Source organism: Podarcis muralis, chromosome 11 (genome assembly GCF_964188315.1).
Source record: "Podarcis muralis chromosome 11, rPodMur119.hap1.1, whole genome shotgun sequence".
Lineage (NCBI taxonomy): Eukaryota > Metazoa > Chordata > Lepidosauria > Squamata > Lacertidae > Podarcis > Podarcis muralis.
The window spans coordinates 62194690-62211107 of NC_135665.1; the positions used below are offsets into that span (position 1 = coordinate 62194690).

General features: G+C 44.9%; 1 protein-coding gene across 11 annotated transcripts in view; it reads left to right on the plus strand.

Moving 5' to 3' along the window:
• CELF4 (CUGBP Elav-like family member 4) overlaps positions 1-16418 on the plus strand; it is a 797596-nt gene that overhangs the window by 104585 nt on the left and 676593 nt on the right. Inside the window, exon 1 of one of the 11 annotated variants that reach the window (XM_077936530.1) lies at positions 15459-15546. The exons of the other annotated variants lie outside the window; for them this stretch is intronic. The gene's annotated coding sequence lies outside the window, so the exon portion shown is untranslated. Of the gene's footprint in view, positions 1-15458; positions 15547-16418 lie in introns of those variants that run through there. 11 annotated transcript variants of the gene reach the window in all.

A 16418-nucleotide genomic window follows, 5' to 3' on the forward strand; every position in this document is an offset into this window, starting at 1 on the left:
AAATAAGAGTATTTCAAGAAGCCTAGCAGAGAAAAAAAAAAAAAAAGCAAAACTCAGATTCCCTCGAGCTTGTTTCCAAAATACAAGGGCAATTAATTTGTCAACACCTGATTGGAAAACCAGAATAAAAATAAAATGGTATCATTAAGGAGCTGGCGTTTGTGTATATTTCAAGGCCCTTGCCAGCTGGTGATTCATAGGCTTGTGCAAATTAGAGATGAGAAAAAGATGACTCGCTAGGTCGTGCTGCCTGTACAACAGACACTGAAGTATTGTTCCCTGTGGCCTATTCATCAGTGCTTTGTCCAGTCCAATTTTAAATGACTCAGGCAAAAGGGAATTCTCAACAGATCTCCTGGGAGAGCAAGTCTATAGTCAGCTACAGCTCACCGATGGGGGGTGGGGGGAATTGCTTGCCTTCTAATGGCTTCTTTTCCCCTCGTTCCTCCTAGCAAGGTGCCTCCCTTGGAACCCCCTTGGACCATTATGGGATGGGGGACATGGAAGCATCTCTAGACATGGTTTGCTAGTAGGGTTCATTCCTATATGTGATGGTCACTGATGCCATCTGAAACATTTTGGCTTTTGGAATTAATCCCTTGTCATCACCCCCCCCAAAAAAAAAGGCTGAGTGTCTTGCTGATTCCCTTTGGACCAGGGATTACCTGGTCACATTTTGATAGTTTGCCATTTAATTAATGGATCTATTAATTAAGCGGCAAACCAATTCATAACATTTAAATCCCACCCTATAACTGCATGCTCAGAGTGGCTTACAAGAAAGAGGAGAATTAAAAACATATAAAGCACCTGTGAACAGCCTGAAAACTGCAGTTCAGTAAAAAAAGCAAAGAAAAGCAAATTGTATTTATTGCAAAGAATGGTTTAACCTTCATCTAAATCTAAATATAGCAGGGTGGTGCACGAAACTGTGATTAACATTCACATGGCATAGAAATAGGAACATAGGAAGTCTCCTTATATTGAGTTAGACTATTGGTCCATCTAGCTCACTATTGCTAGCACTCACTGACATCAGACCTTCTGAGCCCTATCTGCAGATATCTGGGATTAAACCAAGGGCCTTCTATGTGTAAGGCAGATGTTCTACCACTGGTATGATTTAAAATCCACAAGCTAGGGTCTGATGAGGGCTGGCTGAGACCCATTTGCCCTGATGAACCTACCTCCACCAGCAAAATGTGTGATTACTTTTTATCCGTCACAGGGATTCGAACTGCCAACCTTCTGATCGGCAAGTCCTAGGCTCTGTGGTTTAACCCACAGCGCCACCCGCGTCCCATTCATTTCCTTAGACATCTGATTTTACCTCTGTACAGTGCTGCAGACTGCCTAGAGTCTGTTAGGTCCCTACACAAAACCATTGGCTCTTCCAAAAGTAATTGTTGGAGACGTGGAGACCAAACAGGCTCACTGTACCAATGTAGGCAATGTAGCAAAATAAAGAAATTTTGGTAGGAAATCCACTTTGAACTAGAAAAAATGTTAGGAAACCAGAGGCATATCTGTTGGGCATTACTGATTCAGATATTCCTAAAAAAATTAAAGATTTTTTTTGTATGCAACAGTTACAGCGAGAATTCTTATAGCTACAAGGTGGAAGAGCAACATAATTCCTTCTAGACAAGAGTGGATACAAAAATTGATTGAATATGCTGAATTAGATAGTCTATCTGAAAAACAACAACCACCGAGAATTGAATTTGTATCAAAACGGGAGGTCTTCAGAACATACCTTAAACAAAATTATACCATGTTAAAATCTGTAGCAGCTTTTGAGTGATCCCAGCAGTTTTTTTTATTAATTGCTTATATAAATATAAACATTTATAAATTGTGAAAATATTAACATAAAAAATAGTATTTTGATATGGCAGTAAATTTATGTAAAAAGAATTAAGGAATAAATGGATATAAAAGATAATGAGATTTTTATTGTAACATGAAATTGCAATCACAAATTTTTGTCATGATTTTTATCTTATTAACAGATTGCGTAAATTTTGTTTTCTTTCCTTTTCCCTCCCCTCTTAAGTTGTACCCCTTTTCGGTATTGTATATTTTTTGGGGGGTTTTGTATGTAATAAGCATGGAAATAAACATGGGGGGAATAAAACAATTAAAACAAAGAAACCCATTGGCTCTATCTAATCACAGAATTGTAGAACGGGAAGGGACCCTGGGGTCATCTGGTCCAACTCCTTGCCATGCAGGAATCATGAGTAAATCATCCATAACAGATGACCATCCAACCTCTGCTTAAAAACCTCCAAGGAAGGAAAGTCCATCACCTCTCAAAGGAGTCCATCCCACTGTCGAACAGCTCTTACCATTAGAAAGGTCTTCCTGATGTTTATTCGAAATCTCCCTTCTTGTAACTTGAATCCATCAGATTAAGTCCTACCCTCCAGAACAGGAAAAAACAAACTTGCTCCATCTTCCATGTGACAGCCTGTAGATATTTGAATATGACTATCATATCTCCAGGGGACACGGGTGGCGCTGTGAGTTAAACTACAGAGCCTAGGACTTACCGATCAGAAGGCCGGTGGTTCGAATTCCCGTGACGGGGTGAGCTCCCGTTTCTCAGTCCCTGCTCCTGCCAACCTAGCAGTTCGAAAGCACGTCAAAGTGCAAGTAGATAAAAAGGTACCACTCCAGCGGGAAGGTAAACGCCGTTTCCGTGTGCTGCTCTGGTTTGCCAGAAGCGGCTTAGTCATGCTGGCCACATGACCCAGAAGCTGTATGCCGGCTTCCTCGGCCAGTAAAGCGAGATGAGCGCAGCAACCCGAGTCGGCCACGACTTGACCTAATGGTCAGGGGTCCCTTTACCTTTACTATCATATCTCCTCTCAGCCTCCTCTGATCCAGGCTAAACATACCCAACTCATGAGGCTCATAAGGCTCAGTTGAGGAATATTTTCCCTCTGCTGGAATGTTTTACACAAAAATATGCAGATTCCCCCAACTTGCATAATCCAGCCCAGAAAATTCAGTGCTCCCTGTTGACAAATTGTTGTCCATCGTTAAGTCTTATAATGCAGCAGGTCTTGCAAATATATCCCCTTTGAACAACCCTTACGGGGGGAAAGAGAAGGGAAAGGATTGTTAAAGTCCAGCTCCTTTCAAAGACTAGGTGCTAAGCCTTCCTTAAAGGCACTTAATCACTATGAAAATATTGGATAAAACATTTCCAGCACCACAAATCTTCCATTGATTTGTGTCTCCAGCAAAAGCAACCAGTCCCAGGGACCCTGATGTGATTATGGCTGGACTGTCCACTCTGGAAGAAGGAATTAGGATTGTTTTAAAACAGAGTGACAAGCAGTCGGTTTGGCTAGCCCAGAGGAAAAGAAATTGACCTCTTCCTCTCTCCATGAATCTGCAGCCTGCTGAACGCAGGTGCATTAAAGAGTTTCGCTTATATGCTACTTTTGGGTGGGTGATTGTTCCCCTCCATCATCAGATGAGCGTGGAAATAAGCTGATCCCTCAAATGGGAAATAACTCATCTTAACTCTGAGCCAAGCAACACAACCACAACTCACTTCTAACACTCCATCTCCTGAGACCAGCGTACTACCACTGGCTCATGGCCAGGCATAGGCAAACTCGGCCCTCCAGATGTTTTGGGACTACAACTACAACTCCCATCATCTCTAGCTAACAGGACCAGTGGTCAGGGATGATGGGAACTGTAGTCTCAAAACATCTGGAGGGCCGAGTTTGCCTATGCCTGCTCATGGCGTTTAAAGTGGAAAGGGGTTTGGGGGTGGGGTTAAGAAGGAAGCTCAGAATTTTCTTGTTAGACTTTGCATAGAGTCATGGAATTGGAGGGGAAATCAGAGTTAGATCCTTCACTGCTCCAGAGAACAGGACCTGAGCCAATGGATTCAAATGGCAAAAAAGGAGATTCAGGCTAAACATTAGGAAGAACTTTCTGGTGGTAAGAGCTTTTTGACAGCAGAATCGACTTTTTCGGAAGGTGGTAGACTCTTCTCCAATGGCGATTTTTAAGCAGAGGATTGATGGCCAACTGGCAGGGATACTTTAGCTGTGCTCCCTGCATTGCAGTAGGTTCAGCTAGATGACCCTTATATGATACTTCCAGCTATACAATTCCATTATTCTAGGAAGGAGAGTCTACATGCACTCCTAGATCATTGGTTCCATTGCCAAATCGCTCTTAAGTTTTCTCTTAATTTTCAGCCAAAATGTAGACTCCTATATATTAAATGTCTTGGGGCTGAGGCAGGGAGCAGAAAATAAGACTTTGCCCTCTTCTGTATCACATGCTTTCAGGTCAGTGTCATCAATACTGAACAAATGTCTTACACTGATTCATATCCTCAGTCTGTTTTGTATAACGCAGCTTCCCATGTTCCTATCCTCGATCAATCGCTTTCATGTATAAGCAATGTGCAAGTTGAATATGAAATCCTAGCACAAAGTTGTGTTGCAGTCTATGTGGGGCTGCCCTTGAGGTTGGCTCAAAAGCTAGAGCTGGTAAAAGATGCTGTAACTCGACTGCTCACTTGGGGAGGATATTTCCAACATGTTACCCTGCTGTTGAAAGAATGGCACTGGCTGCCAATTAGCTACCAGGAGGCCAGGTTCAAGATGCTGGTTTGGGTCTATAAAGCCCTATACAGCTTGGGACCAAAGGATGTCTGCAAGATTGCCTTGCCCCTTATATACCCAATCGCTCACTGTACACTGCAGGTGTGCTTTACACATGCCATTTGATAAGGAGTTCCATTCCATACAATGCAGGTGTGTGTAGTTTGAAATTCCCTCCCTAAATATTGGACAGGTGCTTTCTCTGTCATCATTTCAGCACCTGCTGAATAACTCCCACTTCTCAAGAAGCCTTTTATGTAAAGTCTGTATCTGCATTGAAATTGTTTTAAATATTTCATCATCATCATCATCATCATCATTATCTCTCACTTGTTGATTGCCTACCTTGGGCTCCCTTGGAAGGAAGGTCAGAACATAATTTAAATAAATATATATTTAGCATGTTGTAGAGCAGTGTGCAAATGCCCTCTCAAAAGTCTCCAAACCATATGTGCGGAGAGATATTGGGGGTGGGATTTCACTGTTTTTTTGGTTTTTGTTTTTTTTTTGGAGAGGGAGAACAAATTCTGCAGATGTTTTGAGTGGGGCTCACCATTAGCATTTATTTATTTATTTATTGGCCAGAGATTTTTTTTGGTGGGTGGCCACCACTGTAGAGGAGAAATGGTGGACACCACATCTGAAAAGTGGCTTTTTTTCCTAGGGGAAAGTGGTAAAAAATATACCCCACCTCCGTAAGGGAAAACCAAGTCCTCTGATAATTTTTTGCTCCCATCTGGCATATTATGAATTGAATGGATCAGCTATTTATGGTATATCTCGGGGAAAACCATGCAAAATTTTGCTTGGCTTGACCTCAACTCTGGATTCTTCAATTCATAGTGTTACATTTCGTAGTTGGGGTTGGGGGATGGGTGACAGTTGGAGGATTTTGATCCCAGGACTTCTTCAAAGAGCTTTGAAGGAGATTCCACAGGAAGATGTAAAAGTTCAGAAAGTGTTCAGTGACTCTGGCTTTTTCATTTTCATTTAGAAAAGAGGTCTGGAGACATTAGAGCATTAAATTATGGATGTAAAACGAATTACAAGGGCTTCATGATGAAACGGATAAAGGATACAAACGTCTTCTGTTTTTGACCCTTCTTCTGATGTACAGTCCCTGACTGTAGAACACCCTGTGCTTTTTTTGATAAGCAAAAGTCTGATGTGGGTTTGGCGGATATGCATAACCTCTCTTACATCGCTCTCCTTCTTCCAATTTTTGCTGGTTTCATTCTGCAGATCACACATCCCCAGCAAACCCTGGACCTCTTATTCAGTCACCCTTTGGGTTCCCGAGATGTCACTGAGCTTCAGTGATTTGCTTCCAAGCATACCTTGGTAGCCCTTAAAAATAAACAAATGCCATCCACTTTCATGGATGCTGAATTCTGCAACTGGTGCTATTTCCACGTTGTTGTTGTTTTGTTCTGTGCCTGCAGAATCAAGGTTCTAATAATGAGTTGGCCCTAAGAACCAATATTTGGTTCAATTTCCAACCCTTTCAATGAATGGTCCTTGCTAATTTTGTCAGAGAAAAGCTCTATTGAGATGGTGCAGTATAGGCAGCAGGACCTAGTGGCTAGATCTGCAAAGAGAGGCCAGATCCCTTGGTGTGATCAAGAGCAGATCCTCCAATCAACTGGAAATTTGAAATCCAAGAGACATTAAGTGTAAACTGTTGCAGGCAGGCTGCCCAGTTTCCAGAAGGAAAGTAAGACAGTCTCCAATTAGATTGGTGTTTTATTGAGTTAAACTGCAGGTGCTACCAAAAGGCAGTCTCTAGGACAAGGGCAGATGACATGGTGCCCTCCATATATTTAAGAGAGCTAACTCCCACCAGCTCCAGCCATGGGCTGTGGGTCAGGGCTGAGGGACACCTACAAGAACTTTTGAAAGTTTCAAGTACATAAGGCCAGGGCTTTTTCAGTGATGGCTCCGACCTGGTGGAATGCTCTGTCCCACTAGACTAGGGCCCTGCAGGACTTGATCTCCTTCCGCAGAGCCTGTAAGACAGAGCTATTCCACCTGGCCTTGAATTTGAATTAGCCTGATCCTCTATTCCCTTTTCCCTTTCCTCTTCTATGAAGAAACCATTCCTGGGACCCCACATTTAAATTCTTCCCTGATCTCCTTGCTGGCCCTAGTAGGACCAACTTGGCCAATTAGCCCTGGTGATCATTTGATGTCTACTAACTGGGTTTTTTCTTCTTTCCAAAATGACCCCTGAATTTTTGAATTTTATTTATATTGATGCTGCATTTTATGTTGTATTTTATGCTGTTTTTAAGCAGTGGCGTAGCGTGGGGGGTGCAGGGGGGGCCGGCCACACCGGGCGCAACATCTGGGGTTAGGGCAAATCCACAGGTTAGGGGGCGCAAATCCACGGGTTAGGGGGCGCAAATTACTTGCTTTGCCCCGGGTGCCGACAACCCACGCTACGCCACTGTTTTTAAGTCACATTTTAATCAAAGTTTTATATTTGCTGTTAGCCACCCTGAGCCCGGTTTTTAAACCGGAAAGGGTGGGGTATAAATAAAAATGTATTACTTAATAATAATAATAATAATAATAATAATAATAATAATAATAATGTGGTACTGAATCACTGGCAATGGGAGTTGTACTCCACAACACCCGGAGCGTACCACATTGATTCGCGCTCTCTCGACTTCATCCGACACATTGCTCAGGCTGTGGGAATCAGGTAGCAGTTATATAAGGCCACCCAGGTGGCTCCTGTTGGCTTTCCAGCTCACCTGATCTGGATCTGCTCATGAGCTGCAGTGCACCTATCCAGGCTGTTCTGTGACAGCCCTGCAGCGCAGCGAAACTTTCACAACCAAGCATTTTAATCAAGGCGAAGGTGCTAATTAATCAGATGCAGCAGATTTGTAAACAGTTTTTAATATGTGCATAGGAAAACTGGATATGGAAAACATGTAGGTGCACTCCCTCTCATACAGAGGAGAAATGCCTAAGATACTGGGAGATGTATCAACTTGAAAGAAAAGAAAGCATCAACCCTGATTCAGAGATATAACTTTTACCTATATGCCAATTAATCAGCTGACCAACTCCTTCCCATGACTGATCAAGTAAAAAGCCACTAATTTAGGCTGCAGCTCTGTAATTGAACTTTTGGAATGAATTGTTGTAATATGTTGTGATGGGCAGCAGCTTAGTTATATTTTTTTGTTTTATTTTTAAGAGCTTTTGAAATAATTTATGTCTACTGGGACAGGCCAAGTGGCCAAGTGATTAGGAGCAATGTTCCCCTATTGCCAGAGGCTGGAGACAAGAAACAGGGCGTTGCTATTAAATGGTGTCCAGGGAGCTTCTAAGACTGGTCATACATGAGGACAGAATGTTGAGCTGGATGGACCTTGGCCTGATCCACTGGGGATCTTCTGGTTTTCTTACCCCTTTCTACTCCTTTGAGAAGTCCCTCTTGCATGGGAAGGTCCATAGTCCAGTGGTAGAGCCAGCTGCATTGCATGTAGAACGTCCTAGCTTCAGTCCCCAGAATCTCCAGGTAGGACTGGAAGAGAATTTGGGATCAGGCCAATGCTGAAACCCTGGACAGCTGCTGTCAATCACCGTAGCCAGTCTGGACCTAGATGGGCCAATTGACTCAGTATAAAATCAGCTTCCTGGTTTGTATGCATGGCGCTGCTTCACTGAGTCAATGGCGCTGAGTGCCCGACATGCACGGTGACATCATCCTTTGAAGGTTGCTAAGCCACTTTGTGGGTGAGTTCATTGCCTACCTGTGTGTGGGGGGAAATCACCTAAACAAATTCAAGACAAGTAGAGGTCTTAAGGTGGATGTTAAGTGCTTGTCCTCTGGTCTAAATGGGGTGCCTTTCTCTGCCAAGAGAGCCATGGCCGCCTGCCAAAGGAAAAGGAAAAGGGGGGGAAAGCCCTTAATTACAACTATTAATAGTTGGCTGATATGCGTCATCTTCCTCCCAAGGGATGTATCACTGCAATGTTACCAAAGGTCTGGATAATACATCTGGGGAGGAAGGGGGTGATTAGATGCAACAGGGGCAGAAGGAATATGTTTTTCAGCAGTTCATGGGCAAACTAAATCAGAGCAGAATGGCATCTTTACAAACAGAACACTTCAACACACACACACACACACACACACACACACACACCAATGCTTTCGATATCACAATATGTGATATCAACTATCACACTCCTCGATTTGCTTCGCAGGGGGGGCATAAGAAAAATCCAACTTGTAAAAATTAGTAAAACGGATACATGAACCAGAGGGTGGTGTGCAAACAAGGCTCCTGGTTCAGGACCACATGATATCTTTATCCACTTTCTCAAATGTCAGGGCTGGGACCACTGTGCCTGTGATGTGGAAGAATGGCTCCCCGTCAAAGTAGCAGCCTAGTGGTTTGACTCAGCAGAAGGCAGTTCCTTACATCCTTATAAAACCACATTATGCCTTTTCCATTGTGTTCCAGCCCTCAAAACTCTTTAGGGATTGATTATAGGGGTTGGTGTGACCTTTGCTGCAATTATTATCCATCTGTGTTCTGTGCAATTATTATTTATGTTGTCGAATCCCCTGGTGGTGAAATTAAAATAGAGCAGAGATAGAAGGTCCCCCCCCCTCCTTTCCTCCCTTCTCCAGCTCCTGGATATTTTTTCTTCTTCTCTTTAACAACCTAGCCCTCCCAGGAGAGCACTTGATACATCCTCATGTTTCCTAGAGACTGTGGTTCGATAGGATGACAGGTAATTACTGGTTGGGAGTTTCCAGATGTGTATGTTCAAGCTGAAAGAGTTGTCCAGTGTGATGGGAAGTGAGATGTTTGGAGAGGTCGCCCTTTTTTTGCCAAGCTCACAGCTGTGCTTGGGGTGTTGTCTAACTCAGTGTTTCCCAACCTTGTGCCTCCAGCTGTTTTTGGCCTACAATTCCCATCATCCCTTGCCACTGGTCTTGCTAGTCAGGGATGATGGGAGTTGTAGGCCAAAAACATCTGGAGGCACAAGGTTGGGAAACACTGGTCTAACTCAAGATGCTCCTTGATGCACTCTCAAATTCTTCCTCTTAAAAGAGCCAGAATAACACACAGGGTTTTGCCCCATCCAGAAAGCTTTCTGTAGCTTGGGAAGATGGGAAGTTGCCTTATACCTTGAGAGCCAGTGTGGTGTAGTGGTTAGAGTGCTGGACTAAGGACTGGGAGTTGTTGTTGTTGTTTAGTCATTTAGTCGTGTCCGACTCTTCGTGACCCCGTGGACCAGAGCACACCAGGCACTCCTGTCTTCCACTGCCTCCCGCAGTTTGGTCAAACTCATGCTGGTAGCTTCGAGAACACTGTCCAACCATCTCGTCCTCTGTCGTCCCCTCCTCCTTGTGCCCTCCATCTTTCCCAACTTCAGGTTCTTTTCCAGGGAGTCTTCTCTTCTCATGAGGTGGCCAAAGTCTTGGAGCCTAAGCTTCAGGATCTGCCCTTCCCGTGAGCACTCAGGTCTGATTTCCTTCAGAATGGAGAGGTTTGATCTTCTTGCAGTCCATGGGACTCTCAAGAGTCTCCTCCAGCACTCCCGGACTGGGAGAGCTGGGTTCAAATCCCTACTCAGCCATGAAGCTCATTGGGTGACCTTGGGCCAATCACTGCTTCTCAGCCTAACGTAACCCAGGGGTTTTTTTTTGAGGATAAAACACCACCATCTCAAACTCTTTGGAGAAAAGGTGGGATAGAAATATAATAAATAAATAAAAATATGCCATGTCAGACTGTTGATCTGTCTAGCTCAGCATTGTCTACACCAACCAACAGTGGCTCTCTGAGTTTTCAGGCAGGAGTCTCTCCCCAGCCCTACCTGGAGATGCCTGGGCTTAAGTCTGGAACCTTCTGCATGCAAAGCAGATGTTCTGCCACTGGGTTATGACCCTTCAGAGATGGAGCTGCAACATATAGCTTCAAGTCATTGAACAGGCCCCGTGGCCTTCTCGATTCTGCCATGGAAAGTTTGAGCTCTCCCAGGCTCTTGATCAAAGATGGAGAACTGCAACCCCAGTCAAACTTGACCAAGCCTCTTTGCCTAACCCTCTGGACTCTATCCCCTGAGCCATGTTCCTCCCTGAGGAACCACAGCCATTCTCCCTGAGCCATGTTCCTCCCTGGCCATGCTTTGCAGCCTTCTTGAGTGTTCTTGGCTTTCTTGAGACACATTCTTGAATGCCAACAATGCCTTTTGCTTGCCAGGGATTGAGGACAGAGAGCTGTGTGTGTAGGAACTACCCAGAGGTAAAACTTACACCAATTGCTCCACCCACTTTTGCTTCTGGCTCCACCCATTATGGGCATGTGCCTCTCATATTGAAAAAGGTCCCCTACCACTGGTCTGGACCATTGGTCCTCTGTTTGGGATTGTGTAATAGATTCTGTCCACTCTCCTTGATGCTGTCTACTTCGATCAGCCACAAACAGACTTCAGAAGGCCTTACTTTCAGTGGTTGCAGGAAGAAGGTGTCACCTGATGTCCTAATGACACCAGGCAATTACAGCCCCTTCCATCTGCCAAAATTGGCCCTCAGAAGCGTGTGGGTGAGTAATAAGGATCTGACCCGATTGCCAGATCCCGCTCCCCAACCCTCCGCTGGGCTGTAGCACCTAGCAACTGAAGAAGGAGCCATTTCCTTTACTTCTTCACACAATAATAATAATAAATTTTTATTTATACCTTGCCCTTCCTGGTTCAAAAAACTGGGTTCAGGGCAGCTAACAACAAATTTAAAAGACTTAAATGATACAACAACAAAAAACAGCATAAAATACAGTATAAAACATGAATAACAATAAATTCAGAATTCAAAAATCAATTTAGGGGGGAAATCCGTCCAATAAACATTAGATGATCACCAGGGCTAGCTGGCTAAATTAGTCCTATTTGGGCCAGCGAGGAGACCAGGGGAGAATTAGCTATGGGATCCCAGAGTGGGTAATCTTCATAAAAAGGGGAGAGGGATGGATGGAAGGGGAATAAAATATCAGGCTAAGTTCAAATTGAAAGGCAGGTGGAATAGCTGTGGCTTACAGGCCCTGCGGAAGGAAGTTAAATCCTGAAGGGTCCTGATCTCATGGGACAGAGCATTCTACCAGGTCGGAGCCATCACTAAGAAGCCCCTGGCCCTGGTGGAGGATAATCTGACTTCCTTAAGGCCCGGGACCTCTAAACTATCATTATTCATGGACCTTATGGTCCTCTGTGGGGCATACCAGGAGAGGCGGTCCTGTAAATACGAAGGCCCTAAGCCACAAAGGGCTTTAAAGGTCAAAACCAGCACCTTAAACCTGACCTGATACTCCACCGGGTATTCACACTGGGTGAATATGCTCCCATGGCAGGGACTCCGTGAGGAGCCTCGCTGCAGCATTCCGCACCCACTGGAGTTTCTGGGACAGTTTCAAGGGCAGAACATTCCACCAGGTCAGACAGTTAAGCTTTGGAACTCACTCCCACAAGAGGCAGGGATGGCCAACAACCTAGATGATTTAAACAAGAGGAAAAGACAAATTTATAGAGGAGGGGGCTATCGATGGCTACTAGTCCTGGTGGCAATGTTCTGTCTCCATGGTTGGAGGCAGCAATATCAGTTGCTGGAGAACCACAGGAGCGGAGAGGGCTCTTGTGCTTGGATCCTGCATGTGAGTTACCCACCGAGGCAAAGAACAGGATGCTGGAGTCGATGGGCCATTGGCCAGAAGGCTCTTCTTTTGTTCTCAGCCAACTGAATCCATGGACTCCATCATCACTGCAGTGTGATCCTTTCACACAAATTCAGGCCTTGGGGGCCCTTTGTCCTCTGAGCTCCCAAAGCAAGAGGGAGAATTTCATCCCACCTCCTCCCTCCCAATAACTCATCCTGCTCTGAATGGATCTCCAAAGAGGGGATGCTGTTTTTACAAGGAAAGGAGGAGTTTGCCACCTGCAACATCTGAATTACGGTCACAGTGTGGGAAGCATTGCAGAACTTCATTACTCTCGCCTGTCATCGGGGCCATCACCAGAAGAGGAAATATATAGCCACCATTACAGGAGCTTTACACTCTGTAGTTTATCTCTCTAACGGTGTGCTATGATCAGCCTAATTAGACTGTATCAACTACTCCAGGTTTGCTACTAGTGGCAGAGGCTCCCCTCATTGTTTGGTCAGCAGAGAGCACTCAGTGCATGATTTAGCACTGAAATTAAATTTTAAGCATAGCTTCCCCTTTGATTACCCACTGACTATCTTTTAAGGAAGTCGTTAGCTTTGTTTCTCTTCCTTCTCTCGCTGCAAGTCCAGTGCCCTTCTGCATGCAGAATATAAATCCACAGGCAGAAGGAATCACAACACTTGCTGTCGTGCCACTTTTAGGCAGGGTGGTCTGTGCTTGGTGATTGTGAGGTTGCTGTCGCCGTTTCAAGCAAACAAACAATGCAAATAGTGAAGAGATGCAGGCCAAATTCTGCGCTGAGACAACCTGAACTCAACAAATCATGCAGCTCAAGCGGATGTCAAGGAATCTGCATTCTCATATTTTATTGTTTTGATGAATGCATTTATTTGTGCTAAATCTCCAGTTTCTTAAAAGTTCCCCTTCTCTGTGTAAGAGGCTTCCAGAGATGCTGTGCTTGCGTGGGAACCAGGGATAACTATTCTCCCAGCCTTTAGGATTAACCAGGGTTAACTATTCTTCCAACCCTTAGGATTATCAGGGTCAACTATTCTCCCAACCCTTAGGATTAACCAGGGTTAACTATTCTCCCGACCCCTTAGCTTCCAACTGCTCTCATGGCTGCAGATGTGGAGGAAGGAGAAGTTGGGATTAATCTCAGCCTACAGCACTGGTGCAAAGTTAGGCTCTGCTTCTTCCCTGTTTTACCCGAAATGTGCCACTTCTCCTTCTTGGGAAGCAGCACTCTCTGCTTCTGTGGTTTCCAGCAGCTGCTACCCAGGAAGCCTTACTGCCTCTGAACATGGAGGCAGAGCATACCATCATGGTTAGTAGCCACTGAGAGCACCACCTTCCATGAATTCGTCCAAACCTCTTGTGAAGCCATCCAAGTTGGTGGCCAGCACTGCCTCCTGTTGGAGCCAGTTCCAAAGTTGACCCGTGTGTTCATTGCCCAAATGACATTGCTGACAGATGCTAGATGGGGGACTATCAGCAAGAGGGCTTTACCCTGTACCACACAAATTATGGTGGTTCCTGCCAAGACCTCCTGGGAGCTGTAACATTTATTCTCATCTATTCGGGGCCAGGCACAGTCTTTAAATCACAAATTGATTTAATTTGCTGTCTACTTTTTATCTTCTTTTTAGGTTGGAATGGATGGGTTGGTGATCCTTAAACCACTTGTTATATTGCTTTTAACTCTGTGTGTGTGTGTGTGTGTGTGTGTGTGTGTGTGTGTGTGAATTCTTCTGTGAAAGTTTTCTATTTGTGTATACAGCACGCTTTTGACTTTTCATATTTTGCTTTGATAATGTCCTTGATATTTTGTTAACTATCTTGACTGGCTGAAAGGTGGCGTGTGTAATTTGTATGCCTTAAAAGAAAAGAAAAATGTAAAAGAGACAGTTGCTTTCATCACTCTAACACAGCAGTTCTCAACCTGTGGTCCCCAGATGTTGTTGGACTACAACTCCCATCATCCCTGAGCTCTGGCCTTGCTAGCTAGGGGTGATGGGAGTTGTAGTTCAACAACATTTGGGGACCCACAGGTTGAGAAAGGCTGCTTCAACATGTTGTTTGCACCCAGCCCCTCCCAGAAAGAAAACACTAGGCAAAGGTAGTAGATGGGTAACCAGGGCCATGACTTTGTTAAGATGTCCAGACAAGGAGATCTGGAATGCTCCAGCAGTGGGAAAACACTGATGCAGAAGGTGGCCGTTTATCTCCCCCAGAGTATTTTCACAATCAAGCCCTCCTCCCAGAGAGCTCTGGGAATTGTAATTCCGCAAAAGGAATAGGGGGTCTCCTAACAACCAGAGCACCTTTAATGAACTACAGTTCCCAGGTCTCTTTGAGGGAAGCCCTGACTGTTTAAAGTGGTTTAATCATGTCTTAAATGTACATTTCAGATGTGGCCTATGTGCATTCCATCCCATTTCTGCACAGCCCCAAATTTAATCTGTTCTACCCCATTTCTATGCAGATCTTCAAAGAGAACCCCCCCCCCACACACACACACTTCAGCCACAGTGGCTGGCCTACAGATAATTATAAACAAGACAGTCCCCGTCCTCAGGCCTAGCATTCTAAGAAACAAAACAAAATCACGACACAAAAGGAAAATGGGTTGGGAGGGAGGAGGAAATAAGCAACCTTGGGTGCAGTTTCTTAAATCAACCACTGCATGTGAGACTGGCTTTTCCTAAAAAAAAAGATGAGTGCTGAATTATCTGCTGTTCCAGAAAGAATAAATGGTGCACTGTGAGTTTGAGTCCAAATGGGTGCAAAAGGGTTAACCAGAAAAGCACAGGAGAGCTTTCCCTGTCCCTGGAGTGCAAAGGCAGGCCACAGGTGCAATCGCTGCTCCTCTTGTTTCTCACAGCTTTTTGTAATTTTTTCCTGAATTGGGCGGCGGGAGGGGGAGAGAGTTTGCTAACTGCTGTTCCTTCTGGAGCTCCTCCACGTTTGGCTTTAGGGTCCTGATAGAAGTCCAGAGGCCGTACTCCCTTCTGTTATTCCTGCAGCAGTTCTAGCTGGCTAGATCTGCTTTGCCAAATGTGCTGATGAATCAACACGGGCTCAGGTGTGCGCTGGAAGAGCCAGGTGGCTTAACAGAGCAGCCTTCGCTATTGCGAAGACTGGACCCTGCTGCCTCTGCTATTGCCTTGCCTAAGCACCGCTCGGGATCCAACCATTCCCCCTTTGAGTAGGTGAGTAGGAACAGGAGAGCAGCCTCATGGATTCAAGGCATTTCAGTTCTCCTTTTCTAAACTTTGTTCCCTCCTGTGCAGCCCAAAGTCATGATGCTCGCTCCCCCCCACCCCACCCCCCGGAAAGAACATGGTAGAATGCTCTATTGAAATGTGTCTCTCACTTTCTCTCTCTGTGTGTGTAGCTATCAATGTAGACCACATTTATTTGGCCTACTGCCCACTTTTCAGAAAAGAAAAAACAAACAAACTCAGTTTCCCCCTGGAAATCTACTTCCCTTAAGTGGGCAAACAGAAAGATACAGTGACAAATATGTGGATTATTATCATTTATTTTTTTAATGTATCTATACAGTGGTACCTCGGGTTAAGAACTTAATTCATTCTGGAGGCCCATTCTTAACCTGAAACTGTTCTTAACCTGAGGTACCACTTTAGCTAATGGGGCCTCCCGCTGCCACCGCATGATTTCTGTTCTCATCCTGAGGCAAAGTTCTTAACCCGAGGTACCACTTCTGGGTTAGCGGAGTCTGTAACCTGAAGCGTCTGTAACCTGAAGCGTCTGTAACCTGAGGTACCACTGTATCTCTACCTACGTCTTATAACAGAGGACTTACAGACTGAACATATAGGAATGGTTTTTCAAAACTGGATGAGGAGGTGGATTAGGCACTGGGATTAAAAACCCATGGGGAGGACTGGAGTGAAGCCTGCCAGCTCAGTCTGATCCACCCCAGGGGTGGGGGCGGCACTGTAGACTGTCTAAGGTAAGGTAAAGGGACCCCTGACCATTAGGTCCAGTCATGGCTGACTCTGGGGTTCCGGCGCTCATCTCACTTTACTGGCCAAGGGAGCCGGCGTACAGCTTCCGG